This window comes from Panthera uncia, chromosome C2 (genome assembly GCF_023721935.1).
Source record: "Panthera uncia isolate 11264 chromosome C2, Puncia_PCG_1.0, whole genome shotgun sequence".
NCBI lineage: Eukaryota > Metazoa > Chordata > Mammalia > Carnivora > Felidae > Panthera > Panthera uncia.
The window spans coordinates 65,435,393-65,449,069 of NC_064810.1; the positions used below are offsets into that span (position 1 = coordinate 65,435,393).

General features: G+C 33.2%; 1 protein-coding gene across 2 annotated transcripts in view; it reads left to right on the forward strand.

The window, feature by feature from the left end:
- The window catches only part of STXBP5L (syntaxin binding protein 5L), a 377,830-nt gene that overhangs the window by 848 nt on the left and 363,305 nt on the right, over positions 1 to 13,677 (forward strand). The gene's annotated exons all lie outside the window — the stretch shown is intronic.

The window sequence follows — 13,677 nt, forward strand, 5'->3', positions numbered from 1 at the left end:
CATTTTGGGTAACTGTACTCTAATGTTCAAGTTCTAATGAATAAGCAAAATAGAGTTTCTGATGGGGAGCCATGAATTTTCAAAACAAACATTTTGTTACTATATAGATATTTATATTTTCTGACATAAAGTAGTTTATAATTCTTACTGTTCTTTTTTCTTTTGGGAAGGTAGCTTAGGAATGTATTCTTGACCTCCATGTACAATTAAAAAAGCTACTAAGTCATTCATATAATACTGATGAATATAATTTTAAGATGTGTTTGAATACATTAAAACAAATCATAAATTTTTGAAATTACAGAAATTATTAAATGTTTTGGTACTTCAAAATAATTTTTTGAAATTGTTAAAATTATTTTTGTAGTAAATAACATATATAATGGGGTAAGTTTAAATTATTGTCTTATTTGCTATTCCTGGTAGGATCATTATAAAAACATTAAACCTGTATTTATTAAAATATTATATATTAATTTACATAAAAGTGAATTTATTTAGAATTAGATTAAAAGATATAATTCTACCTTATGAAGTTTATATGCATACAATTTTGTATACAAAGTTGTATATAATTTCGTTCTCAATTTGAAATAACAGATAAAGAAGCCAGGGTGGCTCAGTCGGTTCAGCCTCCAAATTTGGCTCAGGTCGTGATCTCATGGTTGGTGGGTTCTGGCCTCGCTTCGGGCTTTGTGCTGATGGCTCAAAGCCTGCTTTGGATTCTTTGTCTCCCTCTCCCTCTGTCCCTCCCCTGCTCATGCTCTGTCTCTCTCTCAAATAAATATTAAAAAAAAAAAGAAATAGTAGATATTTTGTCAGATTAGGGGCTTAATATTGGTCATGAAAGAAATATGGAAAAGGGCCTTACAGGCTCAAATTTGAACTGCTAGTTAGGGGAATAATGCTATGATTATCTAATATTTGGTGTATTACTGTTTCCATTCCAAGATTCTGAAAAAATTTCCAAAATCTTTTAGAATAGTTTTGGTAAAGATAAAATAGTTATAGAAAAGGTAGACCTCTGAAACAGATTGGCAGGACTATTGAGGTTTTAAATCTGGTAGAGAAGGTTTTAAATTAAAAATTTCAGGGGAAATGGGTGAATGCAAGAGAGGAAAATGGGAGATATGTAGTTGTCTTCCTATTTAGTCAGACAGGAAATAGTCATGAGAAGTAGCAGAAGTTAAATATGCATTACTTCAAAAACATATGGCATGGTAGGAAGAACACTGGCCTAGGAATCAGATTGTACTTTATTTAAAGCTCTGTCACTTGCCAGCCATGTAATCTTGGACAAGCCATTTATCTGCCTTGAGCCTTGATTTTCTCATCTGTGGTATGGTAATAAGTATTTCTACTCTTCTGACTTAAGAGGGTTACTGGGAAGATCAAACAAGACAATTAGGTGAAGGTAATGTATAAATTTGGAAAAGGTGCTAAAATGTGTATTTTTGTATTCTTAAATTTTTGAAATCACCTTGTTCTTAGTGGAATGACTATAACCAGTAGGTTGTAATAATATAGGTACAAAATTATACTTTCAAAGAAATTAAGAGGAGACATGGCTGTATAAGTGGAACACTAATAGTATTAAAATGTTACTAAATGGGGAAAGTACTATGGCATCTTTGGATAGCAATATACTTAATTTTTAAAAGTGATTTTATGATTGTACTTTAGGTTACCTTGACTATAAGAAAATATATAAAAATGGATTAAGGAAACTCCAAAATTAGGACTGTTACTAAAGTGGGGACTTCATTTGGACTCACTGATGGAATGTGCAAAGAACATTCTATTCTGAGTACTAAGCAGTTGGCACCTTTTGGGTACTTGTAACTTTTCCACATGATCAAAACTAAAGTATAAATCTGTAATCTGCTCTTTTGAAAACCATCCTCATCTCTATTATCTGATCAGTCATCAAATCCTATCTATTCTATTTCCTCAGTATTTCTGAAATTTATTCCCTTTTCATCATCTTCAGTACCTGTTCATTCTATCATAGTTTCTTGGTTAGTCTCTTGAAATTACTCCCTACCTGATCTTCTTACCTCTAGTTTTACCCTGTTCCAATTGATTTTGTTATAATAATGGTTATTTCTGAACTGTAATGTTGATTATGTCATTTCCCTGCTAAAAAGTTTATGTTCGTTTCCCTAGAGCAATGATGCTCTACAAATAAAAGGCTAATGTCAGACCCAGTAAACAGCAGCTATTCAAACAAGTAAATATACCTTATTGGCATACATTTAAAAATAAATAATAATAATAAATTATACAGCTACTCAATAAAAATCGTGTATTTTATATTTGGTTTTTGTTGTATAATATTATCCCTGTCAGGTGTAGGACTTTTGCTGGCCTTATAAAAGTATAAAGTTACACCTTTTATAATCAGTGACAAATGTATAAGAAGTTCAAAAACATAGAAATGGTAGAAGAAACTTAGGTTCAAGCTTATCAAAAAACAAGTTATACATTAGTTTAATGCAATCTAAGTTCAGTATGTATTCATTTGAATGCCTATGTTCAGATATTTATGAACTACATGAAGTGCCTTTTCTGAACTTGAATTCTGTGAAACACAATTTGAAACTACTGCTCTATACAGTAAACGTCAAGGTGCTTAACTTGATCTATATCAGGTTGAGGTTCTCATTTACATTTCTATCCTCATTTCCTTGATTTCCTACGCATACTGCATTCCCTGAAAGGACCATATTTTCTCATATTTCAATGCCTTTTCTCAATTTGTTGCTTCTGACTAGAATATCCTTTCCAGCTTTAATAAAATTGGAGAATTCCTAGTTACTTTTTATCTCATAGTTAAAATATCACCTCCATGAAACCTGCTCTGTCCACTACCTTCCTTTTTTACTGCCCAAGGCAGAATTAGTTTTTTTTTTTCCCTTCTGTTTTTTTATAGCACCTGGAATATTCCTTTTGGTGTGAATTTAGCACCTTACTGTGATTAGAAAATTTATTTTTCTGTCACTATTGTTATATTGTTAACTCTATGAGAGGAAAATATATGTTTCCTTATCATTACTAGGCTGCTTACTACCTAGTAGGCCAGTGGTTCTTAACTCTGTGTAAAAGAAAGATTTCTAGCTCCATTCGTCTTAGAGAATCCATATCTAGGAATGGGGCCTAGACACTTGCATTTTTTGAAAAGGCCCCACAGGAAATTCTGATACACAGTCAGTATTGAGAATGATTATAGTAGGCACCTGATATACTTCATGAATGAAACAGTATATACATGGTTGGTTGATTAAAGCAGAAAGTCATTAATAACGATATATGTCTTAAACATTTTATTTTAACTGAAAATGTATATACACCATTTTACAGGTCACTTGATGAATGAACAAGATTTTTTGTTGTTGAGCATTGGTTCTGTAATTGGAGTTCTGTGTGGGCTTTTCTTCCATAAACCATCCCAAAGTCATTATGTATAATTTTCAGTTTTAACTTATTTAAAGTAGAATAAGAACTTTTGGGGGGCACCAAAGTCGGTTGAACATCCGACTTCGGCTCAGGTCATGATCTCATGGCTTGTGAGTTCGAGCCCTGCATTGGGCTCTGTGCTGACAGCTCAGAGCCTGGAGACTGCTTTGGATTCTGTGTCTCTCTCCCAATCTGCTCCTCCCTTGCTCATGCTCTGTCTCAAGAATAAAGTGGGTGATGGGTCTTGAGGAGGGCACTTGGGATGAACACTGGGCGTTGTATGGAAACCAATTTGTCAATAAATTATATTTTAAAAAAATAAATAAAAATTTAAAAAAGGACTTCTTTTGCTTTTGAAGCAAAGTGTCAGGTCCTTCTAGATGATATATACATATCATCTGACACTTAGTTTATACACATGATGAATATATGGTTGGCCCTTGAACAACATGGGGGTTAAGGGTGTGGATCTCCCCATGATTGAATATCTGTATATATTCTACTCCCCCAAAACTTAACTCCCTGAAAACTTTACCTCCCCAAAACTTAACTACAAATAGTCTGTTGACCGGAAGGCTTACTGATAACATAAACAGTTGATTAATATGTAGTTTGTATGTTATATGTATTATATAATGTATATTTACAATAAAGTAAGCAGAAAAAAGAAAATGTTATTAAGAAAATCATAAGGAAGAGAAAACACATGTATAGTACTATGTATTTATCTAAAAAAATTCCAAGCATCACTGGATCCATGCAGTTCATACCCATGTTCAAGCGTCAACTGTATGTACACATATATATAGAGTATAGGTGAGTGTATATGCACACAATATATATGTGTGTATGTGTGTGTATATATAAAATCTATCTACCTATCATCTATCTTAATTCTTATAGTTAATTGGCCCACACCTAATTAGGCTGGGAGTAGGAAAGTGTGAGAATTTAAGCTAGAGTTTCAAGTATTCAGTGAATCATTAATGTCAATCCATGTTTTACAAAGAGGATGGAAAGTTTTTGTTAATGTAGTGAGTTTGTTACATTAAACTTAGCTTTATTTGTAGGATCTCCCATTTGACCTTCATAACAGTCCTGTAAGGAAGGCAAGAAAAGTGTAAATATTTTTATTTTACTGATAAGACATCTGAAGCCAGAGAATTTAAGTGGTATCCTTAGGTCTCCAAGTTGGTAGGAGGCATAGCTAAGTTTAATGCTCTATTCTTCCATTATTAAATCTAGTATTTTTCTGTTTTATCTTTCTAACTTATTAGAAAAGACAACATGATTAATTTCTTAGGAAACATAGAGATTTTGAGAAAATAGACTATTCTATTGACTCCCTTTCAAAATACATCCTAAATCTGATTACGTGTCTTCACTTCTACCACATCTTTTGCCTGGACTACTACTCAATAGCTTTCTAGGTATTTTCTCTGTTCTCACTCAGGCTCCACTTTCATAATAAGCAGTAGAATCCTTTTAAAATTTAAATCATATTATGCCATTCCTGCTCAAAACTCTCCAATGGCTTTTTATTTCTCTTAAAAATAAAAACAAAAATCTCATTAATGTCTTATAGAGACCTAAATGATCTGGCACTGATAGGATATCATTTTCTTTTTTTTTTTAATGTTTTATTTATTTTTGAGACAGAGCATAAGCAGGAGAGAGGCAGAGAGAGAGCGAGCGAAACACAGAATCTGAAGCAGGCTCCAGGCTCTGAGCTGTCAGCACAGAGCCTGATGCAGGGCTTGAACTCATAAGCCGCGAGATCATGACCTGAGCCCAAGTCGGATGCTTAACCAACTGAGCCACCCAGGTGCCCCCAAGATATCATTTTCAACTCTATTTCATGTTACTTACTCTGCATCAGCTACATTGGTTTTCCTATTCTCCGACACGATTCCTACCTCAAGGCTTTTTCATTTGCTTTTCTTTTCCATGGAACACTTTCCTCCCTAATAATTATATTACATATTCCCTTTATTTTATTTAGTTCTAAGTTAACTAATTGTTAACTTCTTAGAGAGATCTTCATTGACTGCTGCTCACTCCCTCCCTGACCTCATCCTGATTTCTTTTTCTTGATAACACAATTACCTGTCATTAAATTATATATTATTTGCTTGTTGTTTGCTTCTCCTATCATAATTTAACTACATGGGGGCAGGGCTTTATTATGTTCACAACTATATTACCAATTCATAGAACTGTGCCTGCCATATACAAGGTAATTAAATATTTGTTGAATGAATAAGTGAGAGCAGGAAAGGTAATAGAAAGGTGTATTAAGAGCAAACTAGGTATTATTTTGAACAGCTTCTTGGAAAAGGCTTTTATGGAAGACAAGGAAATTATTCAGTGAAAGAGTGACACCATTTTAGGAATACAGTATATAATTTTCAAAAAGACGTGGAAAAAGAAGATTGTAGAAATATTCAATTAAATTTCAGTTTTTATTGGAGTGCCTGGGTGGCTCAGTTGGTTAAGCGTCCAACTTTAGTTCAGGTCATTATTTCGTGGTTCATGAGTTCGAGTCCTGCATCGGGCTCTGTGGTGACAGATTTGGGTTCTGTGTCTCCCTCTCTCTCTGTCCTTCCTCCGCTCATGCTCTGTGTTTCTCTCTCTCTCTCTCAAAAATAAATAAACATTAAACAAAACTTTTAAAAAATTAAATAAATTTCAGTTTTTACTGAGAAAGATATAAGGGACATTTTATTCCTAAATCTTTTTAAGGGAACAATTCAGAAGTACTGGATTGACAGTGACAAACACATGGGATGATCTAGACCTAACAAAACAGACAAAAAGAAATATATCACTAGAACAAGATGGCATAATTCCTAAAGTTTTGAATAAACTCTTAAATTAGCCAACTCATAATTCATTACCATTTATAAGCTGTTTTTATAAATGGTCATAGTGTCAGAGCCAACATGTAGATAACTAGTGCAACTACTGCAAGGAAATGAGTTTGTAATCATGATCCTTATACCAGATATAACATAAGATGTTCCCAGATACATAGGTATAAAGTCAGAAACGTGTGGACTGTGGAGAATTAGGCTTTCCAGGACCCAGGAAAACTGAAGGAGGTCAAGTGCCTTGGTTTTCCTGATTATTATCTCTTCTTCAGGTTTCCCATTGTCTCCACATTATTCTAATTTCACATATCTTTACTTGGGAGGTTTTGTAACTGGGTTTGGTGCAAGTCCGTGATCACAGTTCTACATATTTGCAATTTTCATTTATTAAAATATTCCCTGAGATGCGCGGACCTGTCTCGTTCTGTGCTGTAACTAGTATTATAAAAGATAGTACAGTTGACATAGCAGGATAACTTATTATGGATAAAGCATCTGACAATGACTTCATGCTCCTGTCTCCAAAATGGACAGGTGAGGGTGGGCATCTTTAAGAATAGGAATGGAGGCAAACCAGAAGACTTAAGCTACCTTGTTAGGGTTGAGATGGTAACACATTTAAGAACCAAATGCATTAAAATTAATTTTTTTAAGAATCAGCAACAAGGGGGGGCGCCTGGTTGGCTCAGTCGGTTAAGCATCTGACTTCAGCTCAGGTCACGATCTCACGGTCCGTGAGTTCGAGCCCCGCGTCGGGCTCTGGGCTGATGGCTCAGAGCCTGGAGCCTGCTTCCGATTCTGTGTCTCTTTCTCTCTCTGCCCCTCCTCCGTTCATGCTCTGTCTCTCTCTGTCTCAAAAATAAAATAAACGTTAAAAAAAAAAATTAAAAAAATGTTTAAAAAAAAAAGAATCAGCAACAAGGGTACGTGGGTGGCTGAGTTTGTTGAACGTCAGGTTCTTGGTTTCGGCTCAGGTCATGATCTTGTGGTTTCACAGGTTCAAGCCCTATGTTGCACTCTGTGCTGGCAGCATGGAGCCTGCTTGGGATTTTCTCCCTCTCCATCTCCCTCTTTCTCTGCCCCTCCCCTAGTTGTGCTGTCTCTGTCTCTTTCAAAAAATAAATAAACTTAAAAAAAAAAGAATCAGAAACAAAAGCCAGGTTATTCTGTTACTCTAGGCTCTCTACTTTGTTTATCCTAAGAGCATAAGGGTGCGGGTACAGGCTCATGTAAGGGATTATAGACTTGTAGGAAATATGTTTGTAAACTTTTAAGTTACCATAGAGAGCAATCACATTTTCTTACAAAAAGTCTTTTGGTGCTAGTATATTGTCAGCAAATTGGATTTTTATCTCATTTAGTATGGCAGTTCTTATCTTAAAAACAAATAGTGCTCTTACTCAATAGTGAAAAACAACTTTTCCTCTAGCTACCACAGTCAGACAAGAAAAAGAAATGAAAGGCATCCAAATTGGTAAGGAAGAAGTAAAACTGTCACTATTGCAGATGACATTATACTATATATAGAAAACTTGAAAGACTCCACCACAAAAACTACTAGAACTGATAAGTGAATTCAGTAAAGTTGCAGGACACAAAATTAATATACAGAAATCTATTGTGTTCATATACACTGATAATGAAGTAGCAGAAAGAGAAATTAACAATCCTATTTACAATTACATTAAGAGTAAAATACCTGGGAATAAACAACTAGGAATTGAAAGATCTGTACTCCAAAAACTAGAAAACACTAATGAAAGAAATTGAAGATGACACAGACAAATGGAAAGATATTCCATGCTCATGGATTGGAAGAACAAATATTGTTAAAGTGCCCATAATACTCAAAGTAATCTATAGATCATTAGATTAACAATCCCTATGAAAATATCAACAGCATTTTTCACAAAACTAGAGCAAATAATACTAAAGCTTATATGGAACCACAAAAGACCCTAAACAGTAAAACCTATCTTGAGACAGAAAAACAAACTAGAGTTATTGCAATCCCAATTTCAAGATATATTACAAAACTCCATTAATCAAAACAGTATAACTGGCACAAAAATAGACACAGAGATGAGACAGAATAGAAAACCCAGAAATAAACCCACATATACATGGTCAATTAATCTGTGAGAGAGTAGGCAAGAACATACAAAGACAATCTCTTCAAGAAATGGTGCTCAGAAAACTGGGCATCTACATGCAAAAGAATGAAACTGGACTACTTTCTAATACCATACACAAAAGCAAGGGAAACAAAAGCAAAATTAGACTAGTGGGACTATACCAAAATAAAAAGCTTTTGCACAGTGAAGGAAACTATAAATAAAATGACAAGACAACCTACTGAATGGGACAAAATATTTGCAACTCATATATCTGATAAGGGTTAATTTCCAAAACATAAAAAGGACTTCTACAACTCAACACCAAAGAACCAAATAAACTGATTGAAAATGCGCAGAGGACCTGAATGACATTTTTCCAAAAAAGACATACAAATGGCCAACAGACACACGAAAAGATGTTCAGCATCACTAATCATCAGGGAAATGCAAATCAGAACCACAATGTGATACCACCTTACACTTGTCAGAATGGCAAGAATCAAAAAGACAAGAAATAACAAGTGTTGGCAAATATGTGGAGAACAAGGAACCCTTGTGTGCTGGGTTGATGGGAATGTAAATTGGTGAAGCTGCTGTGGAAAATAGTATGGAGGTTCCTCAAAAAAGTTGAAAATAGAAATACCGTATGATCTAGTGATTTAACCACTGGATATTTATGTAGAGAAAACAAAAAGACTATTTTGAAAAGATATATGCACTGCTATGTTTTTTGCATTATTTATACTAGCCAAATTATGGAAGGAACCTAGGTGTTCATCAGTAGATGAAGATGTGGCATACACACACACACACACACACATATATGTATATATACAAAATAAAATATTACTCAGCCATAAAAAAATGGGATCTTGCCATTTGCAACAACATGGATGGACCTAGAAGTTATAATGCTAGGTGAAGTAAACCAGGCAGAGAAAGACAGATGCTATATGATTTTACTTATGTATGGAATTTAAGAAATAAACTAAGAAAAAGACAAAAGAAAAACAGACTTTAAAATACAGAGAACAAACTGGAAGTTGCCAGAAGGGAGGTTGGTAAGGGGATGGGTGAAATAGAGGGGATTAAGAATACATTTACTGTGAATGTATGAGAAAACTGGGCATCTACATGCAGTGTAGAGCACTGAATAATGTATGGAATTGTTGAATCATATTGTACACCTGAAACGAACATAATACTGTTAATTATACTTCAGTTAAAAAAAATATATATTTAAAAAAATAGTGCTGTCATACTTTGTGTATATTTCAATATCGAACTAATTTAAAAACTTACATAATTTCCAAGTTTGTTTATCTGTAGGATTATCACCAATGATTAAATCAAATTCCTATTTCTTGAAGTTTAGCGCATTTCTGTAGACCCCCTTCTGCCTTCACCTGAAGATTGCCTACAAAAAAATCATAGGATTAATTAAGTTCCGTAGTTTACTTTCAATAATAGAATGATTGTATTGCTTTCCCATATTATAGTTCTAGAAATAATTTACATATTAATTTGACAGCAATAACTTTGTATTCATTAGAAGTTTCAAATAGAAGCCCTGTTTTAAGTTTTAAATTGAGTTTTTGTTGTATTAGAGAAAACTGAATTTTTTGTTTCTACTTGTCAAAATAATGATCTTTATAAAAGAATTTGGTTATAGCTGCTGTGCTCTTCTTTTTAATTTAAAAAAAGATAAATTTAAACATCTTTTTAATATTTAAAAGGCTAATCTCTTAATGTGTATAATACACTGGGAGATCATTCCTAACTTTCTAAGTAATGCTAAAATTTATTGATAAGGAGTGTTAGAAAATCAATGATTAAATTTGATAAAGCTAAAAATAGAAAGCATATTTAAAGGATTTGGGGAAAGTAGTTGTAAAGAATAGACTGCAAGACCTCCAGAAAATACATAAAGGCCCATGATATCTTTATAGAGGTTTGGTTAAATGGAATATTCATAGTTACTGAAGGAATATAAGAAGATATTTTAACAAGTTTATTGCTCAAATAATATTTATTGTACCATGTAAAATGATTAGTACATAAACCAGTCTCACCTAACTAACTATAATAAGAGTGAAATGATATCTTTTGGTTGATTAATCAACAAAATCAGTTAATGATATTTTCTGGGCCTATGTAAGATATAAGAAAGAAGAGTATGATTTTAGTTCTAGGAGGCCTAAAATTACCAGTTGATAATATATAGAATTATTTTGAATATAGTTATATATAATCAATATAATGAATTTGAATACAAATATAATTAATGTTTTAATTCTAGGTATCTTATAATTGGATTACATGTATCCAGTAAGTATTTCTTGGGTTGAAAATAGCATAAAAACATCATCATATTAGAATATGTACATTTCATTATAAATAAAATTGACCATTATGTAATGGTGGTTTTAGATGTAGATTTGGTACCTGGATTCAAAAGGTAAGGATTTGTAGCTAGAGAACACTGTTACTTTTTAAAATTTTTTCTGTTTTGCCAACCATTTGTACATTTCAGTAACATTAAAAACTGTACACAATAAATGTACACAATAAAAATGTGTTGCGTACATGTACACAATAAAATTAGACTGTCAAGAAATTAATTGGATTGCTTAATGTTTAGTCTAATTTATTTATTATAAATTGACTAAACACCTGTCTATAAATCTGCAAACCAAAAAAGTTTGAAAATCATTAGTAGTATAATCAATTGAGAAGTTAGATTGAATCTGAGGGAAATGCTTACAGTTTGTAAACATCTGAGAAGATGAGAAATGTAAACCTAAAAAAGAAGACATAGGAGAAGTAAGCAGAATAAGAGGAAAACTCAAGAGTAGAGGTAAATAATCTGATGCTTTCTTTACAAAGAATATTAAGAAAGAAATTCAAGAAAGTCTCAGCATTGCAAAGATGTCAAGGATGATGAAAACAAAGCAAAGAAATTAAAAACAAACCAGAACTGAGAGAGCCTATTTATACCAGGAGGAACTTGATTAGGGTAAAATATTTTCAGTAAGATCATGGATAAAATTAAGGTCACAGTATAATAGGGAATAGAGTTGATAGAATCAGTACTATAAGAGTAGGTGGATAAGGAGAAAAGTGGTAGGAAAGTAGCAGTGATGGTAGATACTGATATCATTTTAGTATATTGTAGTGGAGACAATGAAGTTGAGCCATAGAAAAGAAGTTGAGGCTACCAGAAAGGGAAAGGTTGAATGGGGAATAGAGGAAAGATTTTCCCTTTAAAGTAGTAAGGGTCTCTGATCTGGAAATTTTTTCTTTAATTGAGGAGTAAATTTTTTCTTTACTTGATTCATATTTAATTTGAATTCTCAGCAAACTGCTTTAATCTCCTCTCAGGTAAATAAAAATATGAGATTCTACTAGAATATTGCATTAGTTTCCAATTTCTGATGCAACAAATTATCAAAGACTTAGCAGCTTAAAGCAATACAAATTTATTAGCTTATAGTTCTGGAGGTCAGAAGTCTGAAATGGCTGTCACTGAGCTAAAATCAAGGTGTTGGTAACATTGCATCCCTTTCTGGAGGTTCTTGGAGAGTGTTTTTCTTCCTTTCTGGCTTTGATAGGCTGGTTGCAATTCCTTCTGTCTTCTTCCCAACATTGGCTAATTGAATCTTTCTCACATTGCGTCACTATGACACTAACTTTCCTGCTTCCCTCTTCCACATTTAAAGACCTTTATGATTACATTGGGCCCACTAGGATGATCCAGGTTTATTCCCCCTTTTCAAGCTCTACTGATTAGCAATGTTCATTGCATTGGCAACCTTGATTCCTCCTTGCTGTAAAATCTACATATTCACAGATCCTTTAGGGAGCCACTATTCTGCCTGCCATAAAGATGTTCATTACCTTCACCTATCTGTTTTACTTTTAGTTACTTTATGGAAAATAAAAAGAACAGAGAGAATAATATAATAAACTCCTACTTTCAATATTTATCAATTTTGCAAATCTTAATCTCTCATTTCATTGTTTTAACGCAAATCTCAGACATTATACCATTTCATCTGTAAAAACTTTTGAGATAAGAACTTTCCCCCTTCTCCTTTTCAAAAATATAAACTTTCCCCCTTCTTCTCTTAAAAAAATCTCTAGCACCATTATCACTTCTAAAAACATTAACAATTTCTTTATACACTCTAATATGCAGTTAATGTTTACATTTCTTCAATTGTTCCATAATTTATTTTTGTAATTGATTTGTTTGGATTGGGAACCAAACAAGGTTCACACTGCATTTTCATCTGGCTTTAAGTTATCTTTAATTCAAATTGTGTAAAGTCACAGAGTTTTGTTTTGTTTTGTTTTAAAGATCAGGTATCCTATGCTTTTGTGTATGTTGCTGAAAACAAAGCCTGTTTCCTTTCTGAACTGTTAGACTATATGTGAGGAAGTGTGTGGGTTGTTCAGAGTACCACAAGTTGAAAAATAGACTTTAGATTTTTAAAATTTGTTTTCTAGAGATGGGCATATCTTTTAAAGAATTAGAGAAAGAATATTGTTAAATTAGCCTAACTAAGCTACTCCTACTTCATGATGCCATTGTGGGGGTAGATTTTCCTTAGAATATCAGAAAATAGGAAAATATAAAAGACATAGGAGATGTGAAAATTAGGGGTGCCTGGGTGGCTCAGTCAGTTAAGTGTCCAATTCTTGGTTTCGGATCAGGTCATGATGTCACAGTTTTATGGGTTCAAGCCCCCCGTTGGGCTCTGTGTGGCAGCACAGAGCTTGCTTGGTATCTTCTCTCTCTCTCTCTCTTTCTCTCCCCCTCCCCCACTTGCACTGTCTGTCTCTCTTAAAATAAATAAATTTTAAAAAAGAAAATGTGAAAATTAATAAGACTGGAGTTGATTCTTTTGGTTGTACTGAATGGTATTAACTTTTATCTATTACATAAGTTATTGGAGGTATTAGGATGGGATCCAGTTTTCACATATCTGTTCTTTTAACTGAATATTTAAAGTAGATTAGTCAACTCTATTTTTTCTCTTACTTAGATTTCTTCTAGGTTATAGGATATCCAAGGCCTAGGTTAATAGGCTAAATATACCTGAAGAACTGGATTGGAGGGCAATAAGGAGAGGATCAGAATACTGATGAGGAACATACTTTGATTTATTGAGAGTTCCATTTATAAATAATCTGAACATTTTTATTGATTACTTATATAATTCAGAAGGTTC